The sequence below is a fragment of the Cotesia typhae genome, unplaced genomic scaffold (assembly GCF_013202065.1).
Source record: "Cotesia typhae breed Kobodo isofemale line unplaced genomic scaffold, CoteBio_Ctyphae scaffold_13, whole genome shotgun sequence".
Lineage (NCBI taxonomy): Eukaryota > Metazoa > Arthropoda > Insecta > Hymenoptera > Braconidae > Cotesia > Cotesia typhae.
Window position 1 is genome coordinate 8,841,056 of NW_027423774.1, and position 26,284 is coordinate 8,867,339.

At 33.2% G+C, this 26,284-nt stretch overlaps 1 protein-coding gene and 1 pseudogene across 6 annotated transcripts in view; one reads left to right on the forward strand and one right to left on the reverse strand.

Annotated features, from left to right (window-relative positions):
- Window positions 1-26,284, reverse strand: part of LOC141534860 (coiled-coil domain-containing protein AGAP005037) — a 651,729-nt gene that overhangs the window by 214,078 nt on the left and 411,367 nt on the right. The gene's annotated exons all lie outside the window — the stretch shown is intronic.
- Window positions 15,041-16,184, forward strand: LOC141535150 (serine/threonine-protein kinase N-like; annotated as a pseudogene).

Below are 26,284 nucleotides of genomic sequence, written 5' to 3' on the forward strand. Positions count from 1 at the left end.
TCAAAAAAAAAAATTTTCAAAAAAACAATTTTTCAAAAAAAATTAAAAAAAAAAATTTTTTTGGAAAAATTTTTTTTTTAACAAGTTAAGGAAACTCAAAAAACCATCGCCCAATGATTTTTATCACCTTTCCACCGCTGCATTTCTTGATTCTACTGATCTCCTTTTAATTAAATTAATAAAAAAGTTAATACCCCCAATCGAATTTCGATTTTTTCATACGCTTTTCGGAGTTTTTTTTCTTTTCTTTTTGTGAATCCTTAGCAAATCGCTTCATTCAACAGTTTTTTCAAAACTAATCCCTCTGCGCTAAAAAAAATTTTTTTTAATTTTTTGGTCAAAATTGAAAATTTCGGACTTTTGATTCTTAATCATGGTTAGACGACATTTATCGGAGGTGGAAGTCGCTCGGTTAGTGACTCTTATCGACGAAGGTTACACTCAACATGCAGTTGCTATCCGGATGGGTGTAAGTCAATCTGTCGTATCTCGAGCTTATACCAGATACCAAGAGACGAATCAATATCATCGTCGCCCCGGACAAGATCGCCATCGAGTCACTAATGCCCGCGATGATCGTATAACAATTGTTAGAGAAGTTCGACGACAACCTTTCGTCAATGCGAATATTGTCGCTCGAAACTTCCCCAATCGCAGACAACAGCAACAACAACAGCAACAGCGACGACGGCATCAAGTGCGAAACATTTGCTCTCGAACAATCATCAACCGTCTTCGTGAAACTGGGTTACACGAACGACATCCTAATCGTGTACCCCTGTTGACAGCAAGACATCGTCGAGCTCGTTTAGCGTATGCTTACGATCATCGAAATTGGAACTTGAGGGAATGGACAAATGTTTTATTCACTGATGAGTCTCGTTTTAATCTGTATGGCAACGATCGACGTCCTCTCGTTTGGCGCCGTCGTGGAGAACGTTTTCGCCAGAACTTTGTCCGTCCAGTCGTTGCCTACGGCGGTGGATCAGTTATGGTGTGGGGCGGCGTTTCACGAAATTGGAGAACACCTTTGGTAATTGTACGCGAAAATTTGACAGCTAGACGTTACATCGACCAAATTTTAAGGCCCATTGTTCTGCGGAGACGACAACATCTGAGGTCGTTCATATTGATGCAAGATAATGCACGTCCACACACAGCCAACATTACCCGGCGCTTCTTTGAGCGGCATGACATCACATTGTTGCGACACCCAGCAATGAGTCCAGATCTCAACCCCATAGAGCACGTTTGGGACATAATGGGCCGTCGGTTGCGCATAGAGTATCCAAATTTGCAGAACTTAGCTGCTTTGGAGCGCGCGCTTCAGCACATTTGGAATACCATTCCGCAGCCTCAAATTACCGTCTGCATAAACATGGCTGAACGTTTGAAAGCCGTTATTGAAAACAGGGGTGGTAATACCCGGTATTGAACCAACAAAAACCTTCAGAGAATGAGTTTGGAGTCATTAAATACGGTGGAACTGACGAGCCACCGGGTCTCAATTCTCCTGAAATACCTCACACACACACACACACACACACACACACACACACACACACACACACACACACACACACACACACACACACACACACACACACACACACACACACACACACACACACACCGAAGTGTAAATCCGACCGCGCGACCTCCACGTGGTACGCTTTGGATAACGCTAATGCCGGCGGTAATTGTTTTCTTAAACTTTTCAAGAGAAAAAATTTCAAAAAAATTTTTTTTTTTTTCAATTTAAGCACTTTCTGGAACAAAAATGTGGAAAAAGCTCGAAAAAACCATTTTTTTTCTCATTTTTAAAAATTATGAGCTTTTCAGAGCAAAAAACGTGATCCTTTAATTTTTTCAAAAATTCGATCAAGTGAAACAAAAAAACGGCTGGCTGGATTAATTTGATTCGTTGTAGGGTTTTTGTGGACATATTGAACTGTAAAAGGCACACTTAACATTAGTGGTTTCCTCAATATTTTCGATCCAGCGCTTGATTTTCCAAAAAACCACTAAAAGCCCTTTTTTTGTTGCATTTTCAAATTCATGTGACGGAAAGAAAAAATTTTTTTTCGAAAAAACAATGGACAGTCGTTAAGGGGAATTCATTCAAGTTCTTGAAACCCACCTTTAACTGTCTGTGCGATCATTGGTTGCTGAGATATCGATAATCAAAAACAAAAAGATCCTTTTCCATTTGAAGACCGATATCTCAGCGAGGAGTGGACGTATCAGGGTGTTTAAAAAAGAAATTAAAGCTAAATGAACAAAGTATCCGATCCTTATGGTGTTTAAGCTAAAAAAATTTTTTGCACGCCCGTAGACCAAAAAAAAAAACTAAAAAAATTTTGAAAATTTTTTTGTTGCTGGTTTTTCTACGATTACTCAGAAACCGCGGAGGCTACAAAATTTTGAAGTTCTAATCCAAAAACTAGACACTTGGAGCTACAATTTCCTTTTTTTTTATTTCCTGTACGATCATTTCTCTCAAAGTTACGGCCTGTTGAAAACTACCGAAAAATTTGGAATTTTTTTTTTATCCCTTAATTTTTTCCAGTAGTGTATTTCATATATTTGACAATTATCAGAAGTATCATATATGAAAAATCTTTTATTACAAAGCTTATGTGACGTTTTCATTGTCGTCGCTTTTTGTTGCTACATTTACACTCTTTCAATGTCTGATCCATTATGTCGTAGATCTCATTTGAAAAAAAAATCGAATTTTCCCGGAGAAATGTCAAAATGGCGAGGTGCCCAGAGGCAGGGGGTCCGAATACCTCAAGAAATATTTATTACAAATAATAAACAGTCTTTACTATCAAATAATTATCAAGACTTTATTTAGTTAAATAAAATAAAACGAATTAATTCTTACACAAAAATTAGTTAGTTTATCAATAGAAAACGACTGATTGAATCATTTAAACTATTCGAATATTCGATTAGAATTTCTATTCGAATCGAATAGTACTATTCGATTTGATTGGATTCGAACAATATTCACATACCTCTAAAATAAACAATCAAAATTAAAATGAAAAAAAAATTTTTTTCCGTAAATATATTAAGAATTTTAAATTATGATTAAAAAAAAAAGGAATTCCTAGTTAGTTTAGTTTTAGTTAAAGAACTAACCTTTCTTGATCAAGATGTACAATATTAATCCCAGATTAACTGTCACTAATTAATAACAAGACAAAAAAACACTTTCTTCATTCATAAAAGTAGCTTCTTGGATAAAAATTTACTGTTTAATTTTAGGAACACAGAAAAAATTTCACAATTAAAAATGTTATTATTTTTTTCTGTTATTAAACATTAAGTCCAAATAAAAATAACAATAAAAAGTTTGTTTACATGGACAAATAAGAATATAACTTTACATGTCACTACGACTTGTTCTCATGAAAACGACAGGAGCGCTTCGCGTGCGTAATGAGCTTTTTATACTTTTGGTTAAAAAAAGGGAAATCTCTAACGAAGGAATTGTCGATATATCGATACATCGAATGTCGATTAGCCGGATATTTGGAAGTGCGAGTGAGAAACTACAAAGACGCTACGGCTACGCATAGACGCCATTATTTTGCAAGCATTCCAACGTATACAGCCATTTTCGTCACGATGAATCCTGCTAACATACATGGTAAGTAATAATTTTTAAATAATATGTAGCATTTGAATTAATAAAATTTAATAATCATAATGATTATTTTTAACAATTAAAAGTAATATTGAACCCCTAATTAAAAATATAGATGTAAAAAAATTCGCTCCATGCAAATCGCATATCTATATATGCAAAAAGAAAAATTGCAATCAATTGAAATTATTAAAAAATATTCAATGCAAATATATATTTTTTAATGATAATTTTTTTTTTCAGGAAAGGGAAAATCAGATCGGCGATTACGAAGTGCTCGTGGACGGAACGCCAGAGGTCGAGGAACATCAGGACCAAGGACCTATGCCAACGTCACGGCTGGAGTTCCTCCTGCTCACCCGACTCCAGCTTCAGCTCCTGCTCCTCACCCGGCTCCAGCTCCAGCTCCAGTTCCTGTTCCTCACCCGGCTCCAGCTGCAGCTCCTGTTCCTCACCCGACTCCAGATCCTGACTTGGCGCCTGCCCCAGCTCCAGCACCTACACCAGCTCTTGAGACTACATCGGCTTCAACTAGCAAACGATTTATTACTCTAAAGCGACAAAATCGTCAGCTTCAGAAGAACATGAAGAAACTATTGAAGAAGCAATCAGAATGTCAAAAAATAACTTTAAACGATCATGTCAATCAGATCACACCCGATCCAGTCATAACTCATCCAGTCTCTCAAAAATTCACACATCCAGTCTCTCAACAATTTACTCAAGCGTTCCCTCAACCGTTCACACAACCATTTGTACAGCAGCTACAATCTCTACAAGTTTGTACTCAACACATACTACAACAGTTGCTCCATAACCAATTTACAACCTTCCTCAATCCAATAATTCCACCTCCATCACGTCAAGCTACTCCGGAACAACTCCAGCGGATGCTGCAAGAACTGTTACAGAGTCATCAGACTAACAATAATTTTAATGAACTAATTAAATAATATAAATTCATAATAAACAATGTTCATTTTTAATAAAAATTAAATATTTCATGATCAATACATTACATTTTATTTATTTTATTTACAATTATTTTATTTACAATTATTTTATTTACATTTATTTTATTTACAATTATTTTATTTACATTTATTTTATTTACAATAACACCGGCACACAAAAAAAAAAAAGTTGTCTGTACTTGGGACGCGCCACATATATTCCCATGTAATTTGACCCGCTGAACCCGAATTTGAGGTCCGTTTGGCCCCTACACCCTAGGATTTTGAGAAAACTGTAAAAAACCGAAAAAAAACGGGAAAATTGGGGGTTTTGGTGATTGAAAAATTTTTTTAGATTCTAACTATGCATGATTTTCATGTATTTCGATCTGCTTTATACTTATCTGAAGTGTACTCAGACCAGCAGCCATTAAAAGTCTAAGTAAATCCCGAAAAACCCATGAAAATTGCGAAAAAAAAAAAAAATTCCCAATATTGTGATAAAAAAATGTATTGAGCTAAATATATGATGATTTTCATGTAGGTTTATCGACGACATATAAATCTCCAACTTTTATAACTCAGACGTCTCGAAAACATCAAACAAATGTGCAAAAAACCCCGAAAATTGGAAAAAAATCAAATGTAATATAATAAAAATCGAGTTATTATTCAAAATAAATAAAAAAATCATATCATTCGATCTGTGGTGCATAAAAAAAAAAAGTATTTCGTCCTAAGACTTAAAAAAATTAATTTTTTCGGAAAATATCATCAAAACCCTTTGGATTTGAATTTTAATTCGTTCTCCGCTTATATCTCACCCTTTTATCTTCAAACGTCCTGCATAAAGGGTTTCTCTTTCGTTTCCTCTCTTCTTCGGGTAAATCTCTCTTCAGAGTCCAACAATGATCTACCATCATATTGACATCCACTCATGTTTTGATGGAATGTTTCTTCTCTTTCTTCACTGAAATTACCAAGATTTTCAGGAAAGTGTGAAAGATGAGATTGTAAATAGTGCAATTTTGTATTCACATTCCCTAAAAAATTTCGAGATACTTCCTTAAAACTTCCCCAAGCTGCTCTCTCAATCTTGTGCATCTCATACTCAAGATTAGCATCCTGGAATTGAGTCCGAATTTGGGGTACATAAAAATTCCTTCTTTCAATTTATTGTCACTTATAGCTGGAAATTTTTCGTCCAAGTACTTAACACAGTTGCCATTTTTATCGAGAGCTTTGACAAAATGCTTCATAAGGTCAAGCTTGATATAAAGTGGTGGCAGCAAGTACTTGTAAGGATTAATGAGAGATTCTCGCATAACGTTGTGAGAACCATGATTCAAATTCTTTCTTGTTGGCCGTTCTTTTCTACTGTAGGGAATTTTCCAATCGTGACTATCCTACAAACATACAAGAAGGGATATATTGTGAACCAGATTGTTGGCTTAACTAGTGTAGCAATTTTCAGATCACCACAAACTTTTCAATGATTTTTGGTCAAATGAGCTACTGGAGTCGGTGCTTTGAGACTTCGCTTAGACAAAGCAATGAAAACTTTCACTCCTCGTCCTGAAAGTGTTCGGCTTTAACTCATCAATCAAACTTCTTACATCTGAACAGTCCACTAATGAATTTTCGCCGTTTTAAAAATGTTATCAGATTTTTTTCCCTATCACGATAAAAATAAGCTGTTGTATTTTTAGTTAATAAATTTTTTTCTTTAAGCTGATGTTTCAGGGTTTTCACTTCTAGGAACTTTTTGGGCTCAGAATCGATTTCTTGCTTAAATGCTTGTGCCTGTAACCAGGGCACCTCCACGTGGTGACGGCGGGCAACAGGACCGTCTGGCATAGTCCCTGGGTTAACGGCTTGAATGCCGTCATGGCAGGCACAAGTAATAAGTGTTTTACGATGCAGGGACCCTTGTATTAGATAAAATAAACTATTCAGAACATCAATGGAAGGTTTGTGGTGATCTGAAAATTGCAACAATATTGCTAGGCCAACAATCAGGGTTCACAAAGTACCCCTGCTTCTTATGTTTGTGGGATAGCCGAGACCGAAAGAATCATTACATTCAAAAAGAATGGCCAACAAGAACAAATTTGAATCCTGGTTCTCACAATGTTACGCGACAATCTCTAATTGATCCTTCCAAGTACTTGCTGCCCCCACTTCATATCAAGCTTGGCCTTATGAAGCAATTTGTCAAAGCTCTGGATAAAGATGGAAACTGTTTTAAGTACTTGGGCGAAAAATTTCCAGCTATAAGTGACGCTAAATTAAAAGAAGGAATTTTTGATGGACCCCAAATTCGGACTCTATTCCAGGATGCTAATCTTGAATATGAGATGAACGAGATTGAGAGAGCAGCTTGGGGAAGTTTTAAGGAAGTATCACAGCAATTTTTAGGGAATACGAAAAGTGATAACTACGCAACTTTAGTTGACGAGTTGTTATACAACTATAATACTTTAGGTTGCTTAATGAATACAAAATTGCACTATTTACATTCTCATCTTTCACACTTTCCTGAAAATCTTGGTGATTTTAGTGAAGAGCAAGGAGAGAGATTCCATCAAGACATTAGTGTGATGGAAAAACGATATCAAGGAACGTGGGATGTAAATATGATGGCAGATCATTGTTGGACTCTGAAGAGAGATTTACCCGAAGAAGAGAGGAAACGAAAGAGAAACCCTTTATGCAGGACGTTTGAAGATAAAAGGGTGAGATATAAGCGGAGAACGAATTAAAATTCAAATCCAAAGGGTTTTGATGATATTTTCCGAAAAAATTAATTTTTTTAAGTCTTAGGACGAAATACTTTTTTTTATGCACCACAGATCGAATGATGATGATTTTTTTATTTATTTTGAATAATAACTCGATTTTTATTATATTACATTTGATTTTTTTCCAATTTTCGGGGTTTTTTGCACATTTGTTTGATGTTTTCGAGACGTCTGAGTTATAAAAGTTGGAGATTTATATGTCGTCGATAAACCTACATGAAAATCATCATATATTTAGCTCAATACATTTTTTTATCACAATATTGGGAATTTTTTGTTTTTTTCGCAATTTTCATGGGTTTTTCGGGATTTACTTAGACTTTTAATGGCTGCTGGTCTGAGTACACTTCAGATAAGTATAAAGCAGATCGAAATACATGAAAATCATGCATAGTTAGAATCTAAAAAAATTTTTCAATCACCAAAACCCCCAATTTTCCCGTTTTTTTTCGGTTTTTTACAGTTTTCTCAAAATCCTAGGGTGTAGGGGCCAAACGGACCTCAAATTCGGGTTCAGCGGGTCAAATTACATGGGAATATATGTGGCGCGTCCCAAGTACAGACAACTTTTTTTTTTTTGTGTGCCGGTGTAATTATAATAATATTAATAATAATTATCTAAAAATTATTTATAAAAAAAACGTTATTAAAATTTATTTAGCATTTTGTCTCAACACTCAAAAGGTAAAAAAATTACCAACGATATCCTTCGTTTATCCATTTTATCCAAAGTTATACCAAGTTATTCGAATATCCTTAATTATGCGAATTTTTGTATTTTTTTTAGTCAGTTTTTAATTCAAAAAAAATTTGTTCGTCAAAAGCCGTTCACAGTATCTCAAGAATATTGTGTAGTTTCCAAAACCCTCCTTAGATTTCCTATACGATCATAATTTCCAGAATTATTGATTATCAAAGTCAAAAAAGACTTTTGCTTTGATTCGCGATAACTCCGCAGCAAATCATCGCACAGGTTTTCCGATTACAACACATTAAATGGCATCAAATTTTTCAAAAGACCGCTTCAGTAAGACAATGGAAAAAAAATTTTTTAAGCTTGTAGACTTTTTTTTTAGACGAGAACAAATTTGGAAATTTTTTTTTTTAGTTTCCTCGGGATTTCTCCGAACCCAAACATGATAAAAAAAATTTTATAGTCGTTTACGAAAACTAGACACTTGGAGCTACAATTTGCTTTTAATTTTTTTGCTGTACGATTATTTTAATCGGAGTTACAGCTCGGTGAAAATCACTAAAAAACTTAGAGTGTTTTTGATATCCCTTAATTTTTGTGACTAGTGTATTTTTTTTTCTCTAAAATCTTTATTTTTTTTTCCGTCAAAAAGATTAATTTTTTAAGAAATTAAAAAAAAAAAATTCTTATTTTTTTTGAAAAATTTTTTTTTCGAAAAGTTTTTTTTTAAATGAAAAAAGTTATGAATATGAAAAAAGAAAAAAATACTCGTTCAGAAAATGGAAAAATCGACACGAATATTTTTTTTTAATTTGCAAATTTTTGTTTTCTTAAAAATTACAAGATATTTTTTTAAAAAATAGTGGTTTTCGGTTAATTTCAGACTGGAAAATCAAAAAAGTAAAAAATAAAAAAAATACTCGTCTATATTTCGAAGAGCTATAAATAAAAATCAGAAAGTTATTAAATTTGCAAAAATTTTTAAATGAAAAATATTTAATAAAAAAATTTAATTTCAAATTATAACTCAAATATTTATTATTTAATCTTATGAGGATGAATTCAGCAGACAGCTAATTTTTAAGAATTTCGAAATTAATTTCAACTTAATGGTTGTAAAAAAAATCTAAAAAATTGCATAGAGAGAACTTGGGAAAATTTCCATGTGCATTTTTTTTTTACTATTTCTCCTGTAACAAATAAATTGTTTATAAATTATTGAAAAATTATCAGATGTCTGCTAAATTCACACTCATTTAATCTTTTGAAAAAATACCCGTTTAGAAAATTCAAAAATCTAGACGAGTATTTTTTCAAGATTGAAAGAAAAATTTTTTTTTCTAAATTATAAGTTTTTTAATTTTTAAAATGGCGGGTGTCGGCTAACTTCAGGGTCATCCAAAATAAAACGGAAATTAAGGGAAGTGGCTAAAGGTACGGCAACTGGACGATACGCAAAATTGCCCACATTTTGCAAAATAGAGCTGTTAATATACGGATCCGTATAATAACAGCTCCGTATATTAACAGGTCCGTATCGTCCAGTTGCCGTACCTTTAGCCATTTCCGAAATTAAGACATGGGTACTAAAATGAAAATACCTATATCTCCCATGCGTATGTGCCTTTATTAGTAAACAGTCCTGTTGTTTAATAAATGAAGGTTAAACGTAATTAAAATATTAAAAATAAATTAATTAAAAAAAAAATTTTTTTAATTTTTTATATGTATTTTTAAATGTTTTGTTGAGTGAAATTAATTGTGTAATTTAAATCTGAATTTTTGTGAAAAAAAAGTGTTATGTAAAACAATTTTTTTTAAAATAATTTTTAAAAATAATTTGTTTTTATTTTTCCAGTAAAACCGACATAATTTTTCCTTCGTCTGTAGATTAGATAATAAGATATATAGGGCCCATGTCCCCTACTTAGGCACTTAGCCTAAGACCTCAATGCATTTAAGACTTTAAAAACCTAAGTAAACAGATAAATGGGAGTTTATTATACAAAAAAAACTAAAAAAAAATTTAAAACATTTAGAAGATAGTATCCGAAATTTTCAAGGACATTCTTAAATGCATTGTGGCATTTGAACTTAGACTGGGAAATATTTTTTTATTACAACTCATAAAAAAAAAAAACCCCCATTAAAAACTCATAAGAATAAAATAGTTTCTCTACTGCCTAGACATATAAATAAAAAAATTAATAATTTAAGTTTACAAATAAACTAAGAAATTTATTTAAAACACGCGTTGAGAATAATAAATTATTAAATAATAAAATAGGCAAATACTGACTCAAAATAAATAGTCTAGTTAACAATTATAGTATAAAACAAGTTTTAAATGCTAACATATGTAAATGAACAAATCAAAATTATTAATTAAATCTTAATAGGGATTGATAAAATATTTAATATCAGTTAATTGTTCGATTAAATTATTTTAAATATTAACTAAATTTAATAAATAAAGTCTAATATTTAAAGTTCTAATATAACATAATGTACATTAACATTGGGGTCTCTAATGCATTAGTGTGTGTGTATAGATGCGCCTATACACTATCGCAAATGTATAGTACGTAACCTGTGACCTGTACTTGTACGCCAGTATACAGGGTAGACCGCCCTCGCAACATTTTCCGACGCTTCCGAAGAGAGGGTAAGCGTCCCCGAAACTCGAATGTTAATTGGACATTGAGTTCTCCCTCCAATTAACAATCAGGGGACCACAAAAATCTTGGACCCGGAAAACTGCTGGGTGTTCCCTCTCTTCATGCTTTGGCCGTCCTAGTGGTAACATCGCCTAAGTTTTAATAAGTCTTAACCGACCACGCGTTAATTTATCGTATCGAAACTTAAAATATTGTAAAATAAAGTAAAATAAAATCGTAGAGGAAACCAACTAAAATTAAATTAAATCGACAAGGCTCATCAACTTGTATCAGGTATATTCTGAATTATTTGATATTTGTGGATTTGATATCATTGTAGATGAAAGAAAACATTAATAGTTGATCATTGTGTAATAGCTATAATAATTGTAATAACTTTAATTCAATTAAGATTATAAATTTTCATCTACTTAATATACATATTAAAATTATTCAATGTCCAAATTATTCAAAAACCTATTCTCAATAAATAAAACCTCAGAATTCCCGGTCTATTAGCCTAACACGCTAGGACCAAATATCTTACATTTAATAAAAAAATCAAATAATTTTTACATAACAAAAATAAATTATACTTGAAGAAATATTGAATTAAAAGTGAAACAAGAAGCTGAAAATATGATTCAAGTTTGACAAGTGTACATAGTGATAAAAATTATTACATGTAACTCAGTAAATGTTGGATCAGTCTCGAGCAAAAATAGAATTTCTTAAAATGAGAATAATGAAAGTTTGACAAACAAGACAAGAGCAGAATGATCGGGGTAAATTGCCTTGTCATAATGGTGAAACTGGTAACAAAGATAAATATGAAGATAGCTTAGAGTTGGCTCTTGAAGAACGAGTAGAAGAACTTCGTCATAGATTAAGGATTCAAGCTGCTGTTGTGGAAGGAACTAAAAATGTTATTCGTCTTCTACGAAGTGCCAAAGTTGCTGATAAAAAAGCTCAAGCAAGTATTTCGAATTTTAGTCGTAAGTTGGACTTATTGGGAATGGCATTAGATCTTAGAATACAAGAACTACCACCTGACAGTCCTACTGCTATTCAATTGAAACGTGAATTGACAAATATTCATTCTGCAAGTCCTATAGACAAACCAACAGTTAGTCCCTGTAGCACACCATGACAGCGTTCAAATTTCTCTTCAAGCTCATCTTTGTTCTCAATGCAAGATGTATTAAAAAGTCTCCAATTATTGGAGCTTCCAGTTTTATTAATTTCCACATTTTCATCTACAAAATATTAATAAATAAATAACAATAATTAATATTAATCACGCAACAATGCAATTAAAGCCTTGAGTTTAATTTTTAGATTTCAAAATTTTTCACTCAGCCCTGTTGTGTATATTGGAGGTTGTAGTGGTAGTTGGCCGGTGTTGCTGGTCCTGCCTTAGCCTCTTGCCGTTTCCTCCGTTAACCATCAAAACGAGCATCGTGATATAAGTAATGACTGTTAAATGACTCTCTCTCCGCTGGAATTGTTGTAGGTATTTATTATATTTATTATTATTCTACGTTTAACGACACTAAAAATATTAAATTTATTTTTTAATAAATTTATTTTATCTCGCTGTTTGATTTTTCAGGCGGTATTTCTGCAGCAGCGTATAGTAGCGTGTCTGTGCCAGTACTACAAGCACGTAATAGATGGTACAGTACAGAATACTACAGAGCAACAGTATAAGCACTCGCACTTGATAATTTTTACGTCCTTTTGCTTCGACTCTCACTCCAAGACTCTATAGGACTCTAGTCGTATAATTTTAAAGATGAAATTTGGAATGATTTAATGGCTGTCATTAAATTGGATAATCAATTGATCGGTCAAACTAGTTGGCGATCATGTTCACAACAAGCTTGGGACCAAAGATTCTCTATTGAATTAGACAAATCTCGTGAACTTGAAATAGGAATTTATTGGAAAGATTGACGCTCACTGTGCGCTGTTAAATTTTTACGTCTTGAAAAGTTAATTGATGATGTACGTCATGGTATAGTGCTTGAGCTTGAACCTCACGATTTACTATTTGCTGAAATTAAATTTCGTTATTCTATGATTTCACGAAAACCGAAACTTCAAAGGCAAAGAAAAATATTCAAGCAACAAGCTTAAAATTTCCCTAGAGCTAACCAAATGAATGTTAATATTGCTGCGTGGGGAAGACTTCTTAAAAAATCCGCACTTTCCTTACATAACACGAGAAATGCTGAGAGTCCCCCATCAGGTATACTATCTTTAACTAATATTCTTTTATTTATTTGATAACAATAAACTTATTTAATTATTAATATTAGGTACACAAGCTGTAACAGGGTAAATTACCCTAAATCGATAAGTCGCCAGAGATCGATAATTAGTCGACTCAGCACTGGCGCGCCCCGATCTTCGGGGTTTTCCGTTTAGTAATTAAGAGAAGGGGGGGGGGGGTGGATTGGGTAAGTGCTCGGGAGTCGGAGAGTGACAAAATCAGAAGAGGTTTGATAGTCAGCCGCACCGGTCACTACTCAACAAAGCAGCAGGTAATTATTTTTTCGCACGTGAATTTTCGGAACGCTGCGATGATTTTTAAGATTGTCTTTCCAATCTTTTAGACAAGGTTTCTAACGTTAGTTCTGTTACAGGAAAAACTGAACTTAGAGTGAGGACAATTCCCCGGAGTGAAAAAGAATCTAACAACCGGTACCTGGAGGACTCACTACGGTAGACAGACATCGTGGACGTAGTAAGACAATTACCCAGGTACATTATTTCATTCCGTGGGTGGAAAATAGACCGCGGTTTGTACTCGGTCTATCATTCCTCTTCTTTTCTTAAATTTTATTCAATAATTAAATCGTAGAACATTTGCTAGTTTTTGGATTAGTGATTTTCATGGGGGTTTATACCCGAGGATCACTTAATCGACCTTGCGGGGGAAAGTTTTAATATCTAAAAGTTTTCAATCAATTAACTAACATCTAAGAAAATTCATTAAACTAATTTTTCAATAATTAACTGAGTAAAATTGATTGATCCTTGTCATTGAGAAAATTAGACAAATTTTTATTCGTGGAATTTTCGTCAAGCGTCAGTTGTGTGTCGCATAAATTCCAATACCCAAGGTCAAGCAAAGACTTGACTAGCGAATGTTCTAGCAATTAAATTTGACTATTTCGACTCGTGTCGAATTTTTATAATTGATAAAATGATCAGAAAATTGTTGACAATATTTTATATTAAGAATTAATTACTAAGAATGTTTTATATTAAGAAAAGTATTAATTGTGAAGAATATTATAGTAAGAATTTATTATTGAAAAACAATACCGATCAAGGAAAATTATTAAGAAGGTTATATTAGGAAATTTTTATCGAAATTATTATATTATAAATTATTTTAACAACTATAATTTAAGTAAATTTTGGGGATTAAGTCCGTAAAGTAATTAAATTAAAATGAATGACACTTGATAATTGTCAGCGTGGATATTAAGTCTAAGTAATCAGTGATATTGAGTCAAGGTCAACACGAAAAAAAGTTTAGTAAGAAATTGGTCATTATATAGGAATTTTCGTTTCACCGATAGCCAATGATTGAGTAAAATAAAAGTAAATTGTTATTAATTTCAAATCATTTTTAAAATAAAAAAATAAATTATTTAAGCGAAGTGTGGGTTATGTGTGTGAAGAATTGAACGGGTTATGCGTGATAGAGAGTGTTAATAGTGTTAAGTTCGGTAGTCCGGTGGACTTAATTTTAAGTGTGGAGTTAGCTTGTTGTTAGTCCGGTGGACTTATAGTTTTAAGTTTAGCTCTAAGACAGGTGTGGGAGACCGTTTGTTCGAAAAAGCCGAATTAGTTCTAAGACAGGTGTGGGAGACCGTTTGTTCGAAAAAGCCCGTCTAGTCATCGTATCGTCAAATTGGAGGTTCGTTTGTAAATATCGTTTATTTCGCAGTTGTTCTCCGCTTCGTTAGATTATAAGTGTGTGTGTGAGCGCTAAAAATTGTTAAGTTTGGTAAAATTTTATTGTTAATAAAACTGATCAGATTGTTAATTAAATTTTTATTATTTAACAGCACCTTCCTCCACTCTCTCTACCCTAAGATAAGTTTTCTCAGCTCTGGACCGGTTCCAGGAACCGTGATTAATAATCCTGGTGGCTCCCTGATAATTTTTATTGTTGTTAGTTTTGTTTAGTTAAATTAAAAATTGATTAGGGGCCAACCTGAGCAGGTAAAACTGTTACAAAGCGTTACAGCTGAAGTTTGATGCACCTGTTGAAAATAAAGCTGAAACACCAGATTACTAGATCCTGAGAAAGGAGGACTTAGAGGTACTCATCCTTTATGAATATCTTCATCATGTAATAGCTTATCAACACAAAATCATATTTAAAAATAATTAATTCATGGAAAAATTTTTTTTCTGGATTTTAAATAATACCATTGTTATTATTAATTTTTTTTTTCTACTTAGGTTCTATATGAATTTCCAATAAGACCTTTGCAGTATCGAAATAGTGCTTATGATTCTCAAAGACATTCGCAATTAACTGGAATGACGTTAGATAACTTTCGATTACTAGCAGTTCTTGGTCGAAATCATTTTGGTAAGGTTATTTTGTCACAGTTTAGAAATACTGGAGAAAATTTTACCATAAAAGCTTTAAAAAGATGAGAAATAATCGCACGAAACGAAGTTGAATATTTGTTATCGGAAAAAAGAATATTTGAAGTTGCTATTGCTACGAGACATCCATTCCTTGTTAATTTATTTGCTTGTTTCCAAACCGAGGTAAATATGATTGATTTTTTGTTTACTTTAGTTTTAAATTAAATAATGACAAAGAATTATATTCTGAACTAAGCACATGTTTGCATTGACATGGATTACGCTGCGGGAAGTGATTGAATAATGCATATATATGTAGATGTATTTGGAGAACCTCGTGTTGACTTTTATTCGGCTCGCGTCGTTTTAAGACTTCAGTAGTAACATGAAAGCCCATATATTTATAGGTATAATTTCTTTTAGATGTCGATTATATTGTATATTTTTTTTAATCGATTATTCGGTTTCTATTTTGAGTACATATACCTTGATGGTTGAAATATTGCTAGTTTTTTAATTAATTAGTGAAAACATTCGAAGAGTTTTGAGTCCATTTATTTATGGATCAAACTAAATGAAAAATTTATGGCATACTACTTTTATAAGGAGTTAAAAGAATTTTCATAATTTGGGATATCTATTTTTATTACTTATGTAATAAAATTACTAAAAATTTATCTATACTGTTAACTCTCGCTTTTGCTTTTATTTATGTAGACTTACTTTTGTTGGTAAGTAATTTTCTTTCCTTCTTACTCTCTATTCATTTACTACATTGTTTTACTTTTTTACAGGTTGTAACTGCTGATTGAAAATTTGAGATAACCAGTGATCCTGCTGCTGTTGTTCCTGTTGCTGATGCTTCTGCTGTTTTTCCTGATATTGAAGTTGCGATTAACCGCCATGATAGATAAGTTTCCTTCCTTTAATTTCCTTTTCATTTTGTTTATTATAATGTTTTACGTTTTTACAGGTTATTTGTTGCGATGGATTATTTTCCGAAACGAGTGGACTGCTTCTGCTGCTGCTGCTTGTTTATACCGATCTTTTGGACCCTACATTTTGATTCAATGCTCTTGCGTATCGTAAAATTTTATTATTATTTCTTAGGCTTAAGACTTTTTGCTTTTACCTTTTAGCCGAATTCTATTATAATAGTCGCGTTAATTCCAAATTTTTTCCGTAATTCGTCGCTATTCCTTTTTGGGTCAGTGAGGATTCTTGCTGTTAAATTACTAATTTTAAACATATTAGTATTTAAAAGTCAGATCCTATTACTGGCCCGGTTTGAAACAGAAAACTTCTCTAAACATACATCCTAGTCCGAGCTATTTGAATTTTTTCTCGCATATTCTGTACACACATTAAGAAGTTCCTCTCCTTAATCCGTTTCTCAACCCTCTCCCACCAAAATATCCTGTTACGTGAATGTTTGGAACGCTTCACGTAATATTTATCCGTAACTCCTATTCTTTCGTGCTTCACAGCATTATTTTCGAATTTGAAAAATGAAGACACCTCTCATAGGAAACTTCAGCCCCTTAGTTTAAAAGAAACAATATTTTTACTTAATCGGTCGTTTGTGTTTTGAATTTTAATAATTTATCATAAAACATGATGCTTAGAAAAAAAAATTATGCTCAAAAGATAAAACTATAATATTAAAAAAAATTAAAGGCTTAGTCAAAAATAAATCGAATGGCTTTTTTTCTAGATTTGTTTTATATTATTTTATTTTAAGCAGATAATTAGATGCTATTTTTTGTATATTTAAAAATTTGATAACATATTAGTTAAAACGGAGAATTTTTTCAAACTGCCTGGCACAGGATCCTTATGATAAGTATTCAAAGTCAGTATAGGTTGTAATGCAATGAGGACAACTAATTATTTTCTATATTCAAGTTGACTTGTAGTCATGAAAATTTTTTTTGTTAAATTTTGGGTACTATAGCTGACAGCTAATGTACCGAAAGATTAACTTGTATTAAAATTAAGTGCCGGTCCTTATGATTTCAGCTTTATACTTCTTTCCCAAATAAAGAGCAATCTCAAAAAAAAAACGCTCTGCTACGTAATAGATTTTTTAATTATCTATTTCGTATGAGATTATTTTTTTTAATTATTTATTTAGGAGAGAAACAAAACTGCAATAGCTTTATTATCCTGAGTGCAACAAAGATAATACCGTTTCTCGCAGTGAGTGCGACGCAAGAAAAAGATGATACCGTCTGTTCATTCTTGCACGGCTATTTCTCGTACTCGCTATTTATTAGAATTCGAAATAAGTACTAGCCATTACTGAAAACGATGAAGCTTGCTAACAGTTGTTCAAAAGTGTGTACATTATCGAACTTTTCTGTTCTGATGTAAGTACTGCTTTTCACAAATGGAATTTGTTTTATCAACAATTATTCCATAATTTGTTAACTGTTGAGCTGGCTTTGAGTTTTACAGTAGAAAGCTACGTTATCAGATTTTTAATTTTCTATGCTTGTAGCTTTTTTTCTTAATGTAATGCTTAAGTTCTAAATATATTTTTTAATATTCCTTGCCACTCTGAGTGTTTTTTTCGTTTATCAACTTTTTATGAACCGCTTAATGAGCCGAAAAACAGTGAATAAGAGGTCTCTTTCGTTTTCCAAAAAAATTATTTTTATTTGTTTTTATGGTTTCTAGGTGCCATAAGGGTATGTGTATCGTGTAGTGCTTTCACAGTTTATACACTGTTAATTTACAGTTTTTTTTATTGTATATACCTCGTGCATTCACCGTTTATCAATCGTGTAATTACCGTGTATATACAGTTTATTAACCGTTTGCAAATGCAATAAATAAACTGTAACAGGGTAAAATTACCCTTAATCGATAAGTCACCGAATATCGATAATTATTCGACATAGCACTGGCGCGTCTCGATCTTCGGGCCTAAAGGGAGAATAGGAGGGGGTGAGTTTGGGTTAAAATAGGTGAGCCGTGCAGTGGAACAGGGAGAAGTAGTATGACCGCCAGACTGAGTGCCACGGAGATCAAAAAGGACCGTTCCCGAGAGTACTGACGAGACGAAGGAAGCCAACTACAACTAGGACTTCATCCTCAACGAGTGAGTTAGATCATCGTTTTGTTCGTCAAGGTGTCAATTATTGCTCTGTGGGAAGGAAGTGGACCGCGGTTTATCCAATACCCAGTTACTTCTCCTAATTATTTATCAATTGGATCGTTAATCGACGAAAATTTAATTCAATAAATAAATCGTAGAACATTTGCTAATTTTTGGATTGAGTGATTTTCATGGGGGTTTATACCCGGGGATCGCTCGATCGACCTTGCGGGGGAAGTTTTAATATCTAAAAGTTTTCAATCAATTAACTAACATCTAAGAAAATTTATTTAATTAATTTTTCAATAATTAACTGAGTAAAATTGATTAACTTTTGTCATTGAGAAAAATAGATAAAATTTTTTTGTTCGTGAAATTTTCGTCAAACGTCAGTTTTGTGTCGCATAAATTCCAATACCCAAGGTCAAGCAAGACTTGACTAGCGAATGTTCTAGCAAATAAATTTGACTATTTCGACTCGTGTCGAATTATTATAATTTATAAGACGAGTAGAAAATTATTGATAATATTTTATATTAAGAATTAATTGTTAAGAATTTTATATTAGGAAAATTATTAATCGAGGATAATATAGAGTGGAAAATTATTGAGAATATTATATTATAAAATTATTCCGTCAAGTGTGAATTTAATAATTTTGGGATTAAGTCCATGAAGTAGTCAAATTGAAATTACAGAAATTAATAATTATCGGCGTGGACATTAAGTCCAAGAAATCAGTTATCTGAGTCAAAATTGTCATAGTAAAAGTTTAATCAGAATTAGTTAATTAAACTTATGTTAATAATTTTGAAGTGATTGTAAAGGTTTATATTGTGATTAAGTTAATTCAAGGCATTAAGCCTCTGGTTCTATAGAGATTAGTTCAAGGTTAATTGAAGTTAATTGTTAAATTGGAATTATTGTTTTTGCCGAATACTAATGATTGAATAATTTGGAAAATTATTGTAATTAGATTAAAATCCTTTTTTTAAATTAAAATTATAAAATTAATTAAGCGAAGTGTGGGTTATGTGTGTGAAGAATTGTATGGGTTATGCGTGATAGAGAGTGTTAATAGTGTTAAGTGCGGTAGTCCTGTGGACTTAGTTTTAAGTTAAAAGTGTGTAAAGTTAGTTCGTTTTGGTAGTCCGGTGGACTTGTAATTTTAAGCTTAGTTTTAGGTCAGGTGTGGGAGACCGTTCGTTAGAAAAAGCCCAGTAGTTTTAAGCAGGTGTGGGAGACCGTTCGTTCAAAAAAGCCCATTAGTTTTACGCAGGTGTGGGAGACCGTTCGTTAAGAAAAGCCCATCTAGTTTTAAGCAGGTGTGGGAGACCGTTCGTTCAAAAAAGCCCGTCTAGTCATCGTATCGTCGTTGGAAGGTTCGTTGTAAATATTGTTTTATTTCGCAGTTGTTCTCCGTTTCGTTAGATTATAAGTGTGTGAGTGAGCGCTTAAATTTGTTAAATTTTTATTGTTAATAAATATCGATATATTGTTAATTAAGAGTTTATTATTCAACAGCACCTTCCTCCACTCTCTCTACCCTAAGATAAGTTTTCTCAGCTCTGGACCGGTTCCAGGAACCGTGATTAATAATCCTGGTGGCGCCCTGATAATTTTTATTGTTGTTAGTTTTGTTTAGTTAATTATAAAATTGATTAGGGGCCAACCTGAGCAGGTAAAACTGTTACAAAACGTTGCTTAAACTGAAATGTTACGGATTTAGTTTATAAATAGTTGATAAACGGACAGCTCAAGGTTTTGAGGGATTAGAAATTAATGAGCTTGCTTTGAGTTATTCAAAAGCGTGTACGCTATCAAAACTTTTTAGTTTTGATGATAGTACGGTTCATTTTTTTTGTATTAAATGTATATTTGATTGCGCTAGAAATGTGTACAGTTGCAAATTTTTTAAGCTTGCTGTTGATGCTGCCTTTAATTTAATTGGTTATACATAAAGAAACATCGATGAAAAAATGTCATACTGTTATGAATTCAATTGAATTATTATTACTGAATCATCATTATTCTATATAATACAAAGGAGTTTATTGAAAATTACAATTTTTTCGATAAATTAACATTTATTTACACTCGTTAATTCGACTATTCTTTTAATAAAATTTATTATATAAATATAAAATAATATGTATTAATTACAAATTATTAAATATATATATATATATATATATATATATATATATATATATATATATATATATATATATATATATATATATATATATATAAATTTATATATAATTAAATATATATATATATATATATAAAATTTAATTATATATTATAATATATTAGTATAATAAATATTCATGATATTAATACACTAGTCACAAAAATTAAGGGATATAAAAAAAATTCCAAATTTTTTGGTGATTTTCAGCGAGCTGTAACTCCGAGGAAAATGATCGCACAGAAAAAAAAAAAAGCAAATTGTAGCTCAAAGTGTCTAGTTTTTAGATATGACCATGAAAATTTTTTGTCATCGTCAGGTCTGGAGAAATCCTAAGAAAACTACTGAAAAAAATTTTTCGAAATTTTTTTCGTCTTAAAAAAGGTCTACGGGCTTCAAAAAGTTTTTTCGATTGTTTCGTTTAAAAGCTCTTTTAGTAAATTTAATACCCTTTAATTTGACGTAATCAAAAAGCCTGTACGATAATTTGCCGCGGAGTTATCGTCAATCAAAGCAAAAAGTTTTTTTTGACTTTGGAAATCAATAACTCTGGAAATAATGACCGTATAGGAAATCGAAGGAGGGTTTTGAAAACTACACAATATTCTCTATAAGAAAACGTAAACCGCTTTTGAAAAAAATTTTTTTGAATTGAAAACTCGGACTGAAAAGAAGACAAAAATTCGCATAATTAAGGATATTTGGATAACTTGGTATAACTTTGGATAAAATGGATGAACGAAGGATATCGTTGGTAATTTTTAACTTCAAAGTGTCCCCTAAAATCCCTAAGAAATTCAAAGCGCTGCGATTTTTTGTTCATAGTGCCCAGAAGCTTCAAATTCTGTGTTTTCGCAAAAATCACCATTATGAGCAACTTTATGATTTTTATTCATTTTTCCATTGAAAAAAATTTTTTTCAAAATTCTTTATTTTTCGATCAAAGAGATTGATTTTTCAAGAAATTTGAAAAAAAAAAATTTCAATTTTTTCGAAAATTTTTTCGAAATTTTCTCAATTTTTTCGACTGTTGTTTTACCGCCGGCATTAGCGTTACCCAAAGCGTACCACGTGGAGGTTGCTCGGTCGGATTTACGCTTCTCACACACACACACGCGCGCGTGTGTGTGTGTGTGTGTGTCTTTGTCTGCGTGTTTGTCTGTTTGCAGCTGCCGAATGACCTCTGTACGCACGGCAGTAACTGCTCAGTACCGTGTATTGCCACCTCTGTTCCGAATCACAGCTCGTAAACGCTCTTGCATGTTGATGCATCGTCGAATATCACGTTGCGAAATTCCTTGCCAACAACGTAACAACGCTTGAGTCAACTGATGAAGATTGTGCAGTTGCGGATAGTCTCGCCGCAATCGACGCTCAAGCATGTCCCAAACATGCTCAATTGGGTTCAAATCAGGACTCATCGCTGGATGATTAAGCGTTGTTACGTTGTTGGCGCGGAGAAAAGTTCGCGTACGAACTGCAGTGTGAGGACGAGCATTATCCTGCATCAAAATGAACCGTCTTGCCCCCATGCGTGTGCGCATAGGCAGGACGTGTGGCTCCAGAATTTCGTCGACGTACCTATCGGCAGTCAACGTCCCACGAACGATAACTAACGGGGTTCTGGTATTGAAGGACACGCCTGCCCACACCATGACTGATCCACCATTGAAAGCTGTAACTGGTCTCGTAAAACCATCCCGATCTCGTTCTCCACGACGGCGCCAAACGAGAGATCGTCTATCGCTGCCATGAAAACAAAATCGAGATTCGTCAGTCCATAATACACTGGTCCACTGTCTACGACCCCAATGGTGATGATCATGAGCATAGGCCAATCGGGCTCGGCGATGTCGTGGAGTGAGCATAGGCACGCGATTTGCGCGTCTAGCGCGTAGTCCTTGCTCTCGAAAGCGATTTCGAACCGTCGATGCCGATATGTGTTGTTGGGGAGGACGTTGTCGACGATTGCGAAATTGATGAGCGATCGTGTGGGCATGCGCAGTAGGGTTTCGACGAGCTTCTCGAATGATAGCTCGATCATCACGCTCGGTAGTGATTCGTAGTCTACCTTGACCCGGACGACGATCGTAACTTTGAGTCGCGTTAAATCGGGCATAGGCCCGACTGATAACGGACTGGCTCACTCCCATAGAAGCTGCTACTTCCACCTGACTGTAGCCCTCTTGAAGGAGGGTAACAATGCGAGCCACATCTGTGGCAGCTAAATGTCGACGAGGCATATCAAAAGGTGCTTATCAAAGAAAAGCTTACATAAAATTCACGTAAGGAATTTAGGCTAAAAAGAAAACGTAAAATTCAAGTTTTGTGTGAGGAAAAGCCGAACTCCGCGGGGGTATATATCAATTTGTTTTTATTGAATTTTTAAAATGAGATTTAAAACTAAGGCAGTTGTAGCGGACAGAAAAAATTGAGTTAATTTTTTTTGACAATAGTGAAGCATTCTGAAGACGATAAAAAAAAAAATTAAAAAAATTTTTGATAAAAAAATTTCGAAAAAATTTTCGAAAAAAATTGAAATTTTTTTTTTTCAAATTTCTTGAAAAATCAATCTCTTTGATCGAAAAATAAAGAATTTTGAAAAAAATTTTTTTCAATGGAAAAATGAATAAAAATCACAAAGTTGCTCATAATGGTGATTTTTGCGAAAACACAGAATTTGAAGCTTCTGGGCACTATGAACAAAAAATCGCAGCGCTTTGAATTTCTTAGGGATTTTAGGGGACACTTTGAAGTTAAAAATTACCAACGATATCCTTCGTTCAACCATTTTATCCAAAGTTATACCAAGTTATCCAAATATCCTTAATTATGCGAATTTTTGTCTTTTTTCAGTCCGAGTTTTCAATTCAAAAAATTTTTTCTTCAAAAGCGGTTTACGTTTTCTTATAGAGAATATTGTGTAGTTTTCAAAACCCTCCTTCGATTTCCTATACGGTCATTATTTCCAGAGTTATTGATTTCCAAAGTCAAAAAAAACTTTTTTGCTTTGATTGACGATAACTCCGCGGCAAATTATCATACAGGCTTTTTGATTACGTCAAATTAAAGGGTATTAAATTTACTAAAAGAGCTTTTAAACGAAACAATCGAAAAATTTTTTTGAAGCCCGTAGACCTTTTTTAAGACGAAAAACAATTTCGAAAAATTTTTTTTCAGTAGTTTTCTTAGGATTTCTCCAGACCTGACGATGACAAAAAATTTTCATGGTCATATCTAAAAACTAGACACTTGGAGCTACAATTTGCTTTTTTTTTTTTTCTGTGCGATCATTTTCCTCGGAGTTACAGCTCGCTGAAAATCACCAAAAAATTTGGAATTTTTTTTATATCCCTTAATTTTTGTGACTAGTGTATTTATGTATGTTTATTTTAGAATCTTAGAACTAGTTTACTTAGTTATGATAACGATCTTATTTTAATTGCTAAATATGCAACATTAACAGTTGTGGAACAATATTTATTTTTTAAAACCACTTGTTTCTAATTTAATAAGTCTTAAAACTAACTCAACACTAGGAGATATGTACATTATTTACAGGAGAAAATTAAAATTATCACGATTTTTTTTGTAACAGTCTTCTCAATTCTTTGCGATGTCTGGACTCTTCGGTTAACCACCAATACTTCTCATCCAGTTGATGATCATCAAGATGGTCTCTGGCAGGGAGAGATTTGCAGTAATTAAAGTCAAACCGGTTGGTTATAGCTTCCTCAGGAGTGAGGGTTATTTTTTTGTTGGCTTTATGACGCTTCCTATGGTAGATAATTGGTACATTATCTTCATCTTGAATAAGTCCTTTATGATCGAGTTGTAAAAATGCTTGAGGTGGAAGCTGACCAGACTCGTTTTGTTTTTTGAGATCATCCTTAGTGAACTCAGCAAGGCCTTTGATGGCTGAATTGTCAATTGTTATTAATTTGCTAAAGTAGTCCCGTACTAGTCTGATGATATGGTTATCAATTCTTGGGATTTCAGCAATGTTATATAGTACAGTGTTGCTGATACGTTTTTGGAAGTTGGACTCGGCAGATCTGTAAACTCCAGTACATGCTCTGAGGCATTTACGCTCGAACAATCTAAAATTTTCCATCACAGCTGCGCTGGTGTTCCACCAGATTGGAGCTGCGTAGGTTAGAATTGGTCTTACTAGTAGCAAGTAACAAATGATTTTTGTTTTTCTACAGAGGTTTTTATTGTAGAAAATTCGGATGTTCGCTTTGAAGGCAGATTTAGCTTTTGTTAGTTGTGAATATGGATGGTGTCAGAGCCTGAGTAATTGATCAATTTGTGCTCCTAAGTATTTTACTACATTTTTGTGCGGAATGTTTATCAGCTCGTTGGTGTTGGGAGAAGGAGTTGCTATTTGAAAATTTTTTATCTGATTTAGAGCTAGTTTGCTGAGGTGGTTCGACTCTCTTCTGAAGACGGCTGTCTCATATTTTTCAGGGTTCATCCTCAAGTTCCATATTTGGTAGAACTTATTGATTTTGTTTATAGTGTCCTCCAAATTTTTTTGTAGAGTCAAGGGCTGTTTGCCTGCCATACCCCCGATTAAATCATCATCAAAGAATAAACGAAAGTGAAATTTAGTATAGACCGGATAGCTCAAATGGTAGAGTAGCCGACATGTCATCGGAAGGTTCTGGGTTCGAATCCCAGTCCGAGCTATTTGAATTTTTTCTCGCATATTCTATACACTCACATTAAGAAGTTCCTCTCCTTAATCCTTTCTCAAACCTTTCCCACCAAAATATCCTGTTACGTGAATGTTGGAACGCTTCACGTAATAATTATCCGTAACTCCTATTCTTTTCCGCTTCACAGCATTATTTTCGAATTTGAAAAATGACAGCATAAGCCACTGCAAACAAACTGTCGTCCTTATTTAGTCCGAAACTTGAAAAAAGTGACATCGTGAAGATATTGAAGAGAATTGGCGAGCTGACTGTGTCTTGCTGTAGCCCTTCTAGGACTATGTAGTTCTTCGTGGATAGGTTGGTTCCATCCTAGGTTTGGAAGGATTTGTTGAGGATCATGTCAGTAATTAGGAATAAAAGCCATAGCGGGAAGTCTAGTTTAGTTAATTTGAAAATGAGTCCATTGATCCACACTGAATCAAAAGCTTTTTCGAGATCAATCAGTGCGACTGCTACTTGAAGATTATTAGTTAAGTGTTTCGTGATGATGTCAATTAGCTTGTGGATAGCATGCGTGGTACTGTGTTGTGCTCTGAAACCAAATTGTAGGTTATGAATTATTTTTTTGTCGGTACAAACATTGATTATTTGGTTGTTTATAACAATTTCATAGACTTTTCTCAAGTTGGAGGTCAGACTCATAGGTCTATAACTTGTTGCTTTGCTGGGATCTTGCCAATGTCTTGCTAATTTTAAAAAAAGATAAAGACATTGGCAGATTTTCATGAGACAGGGGAGTAAGCATGGTTGGTGCCGTTGTTAAATAATATGACCAGAATTCTAATTATTTTCGGAGATCGATGTTTTACTATTATTGAAGGTATTTCGTTAGGGCCGCTAGAAGTTTTGTTTGGCAATTTTTTCAAAACTTTGGTTAGTTGTTCTG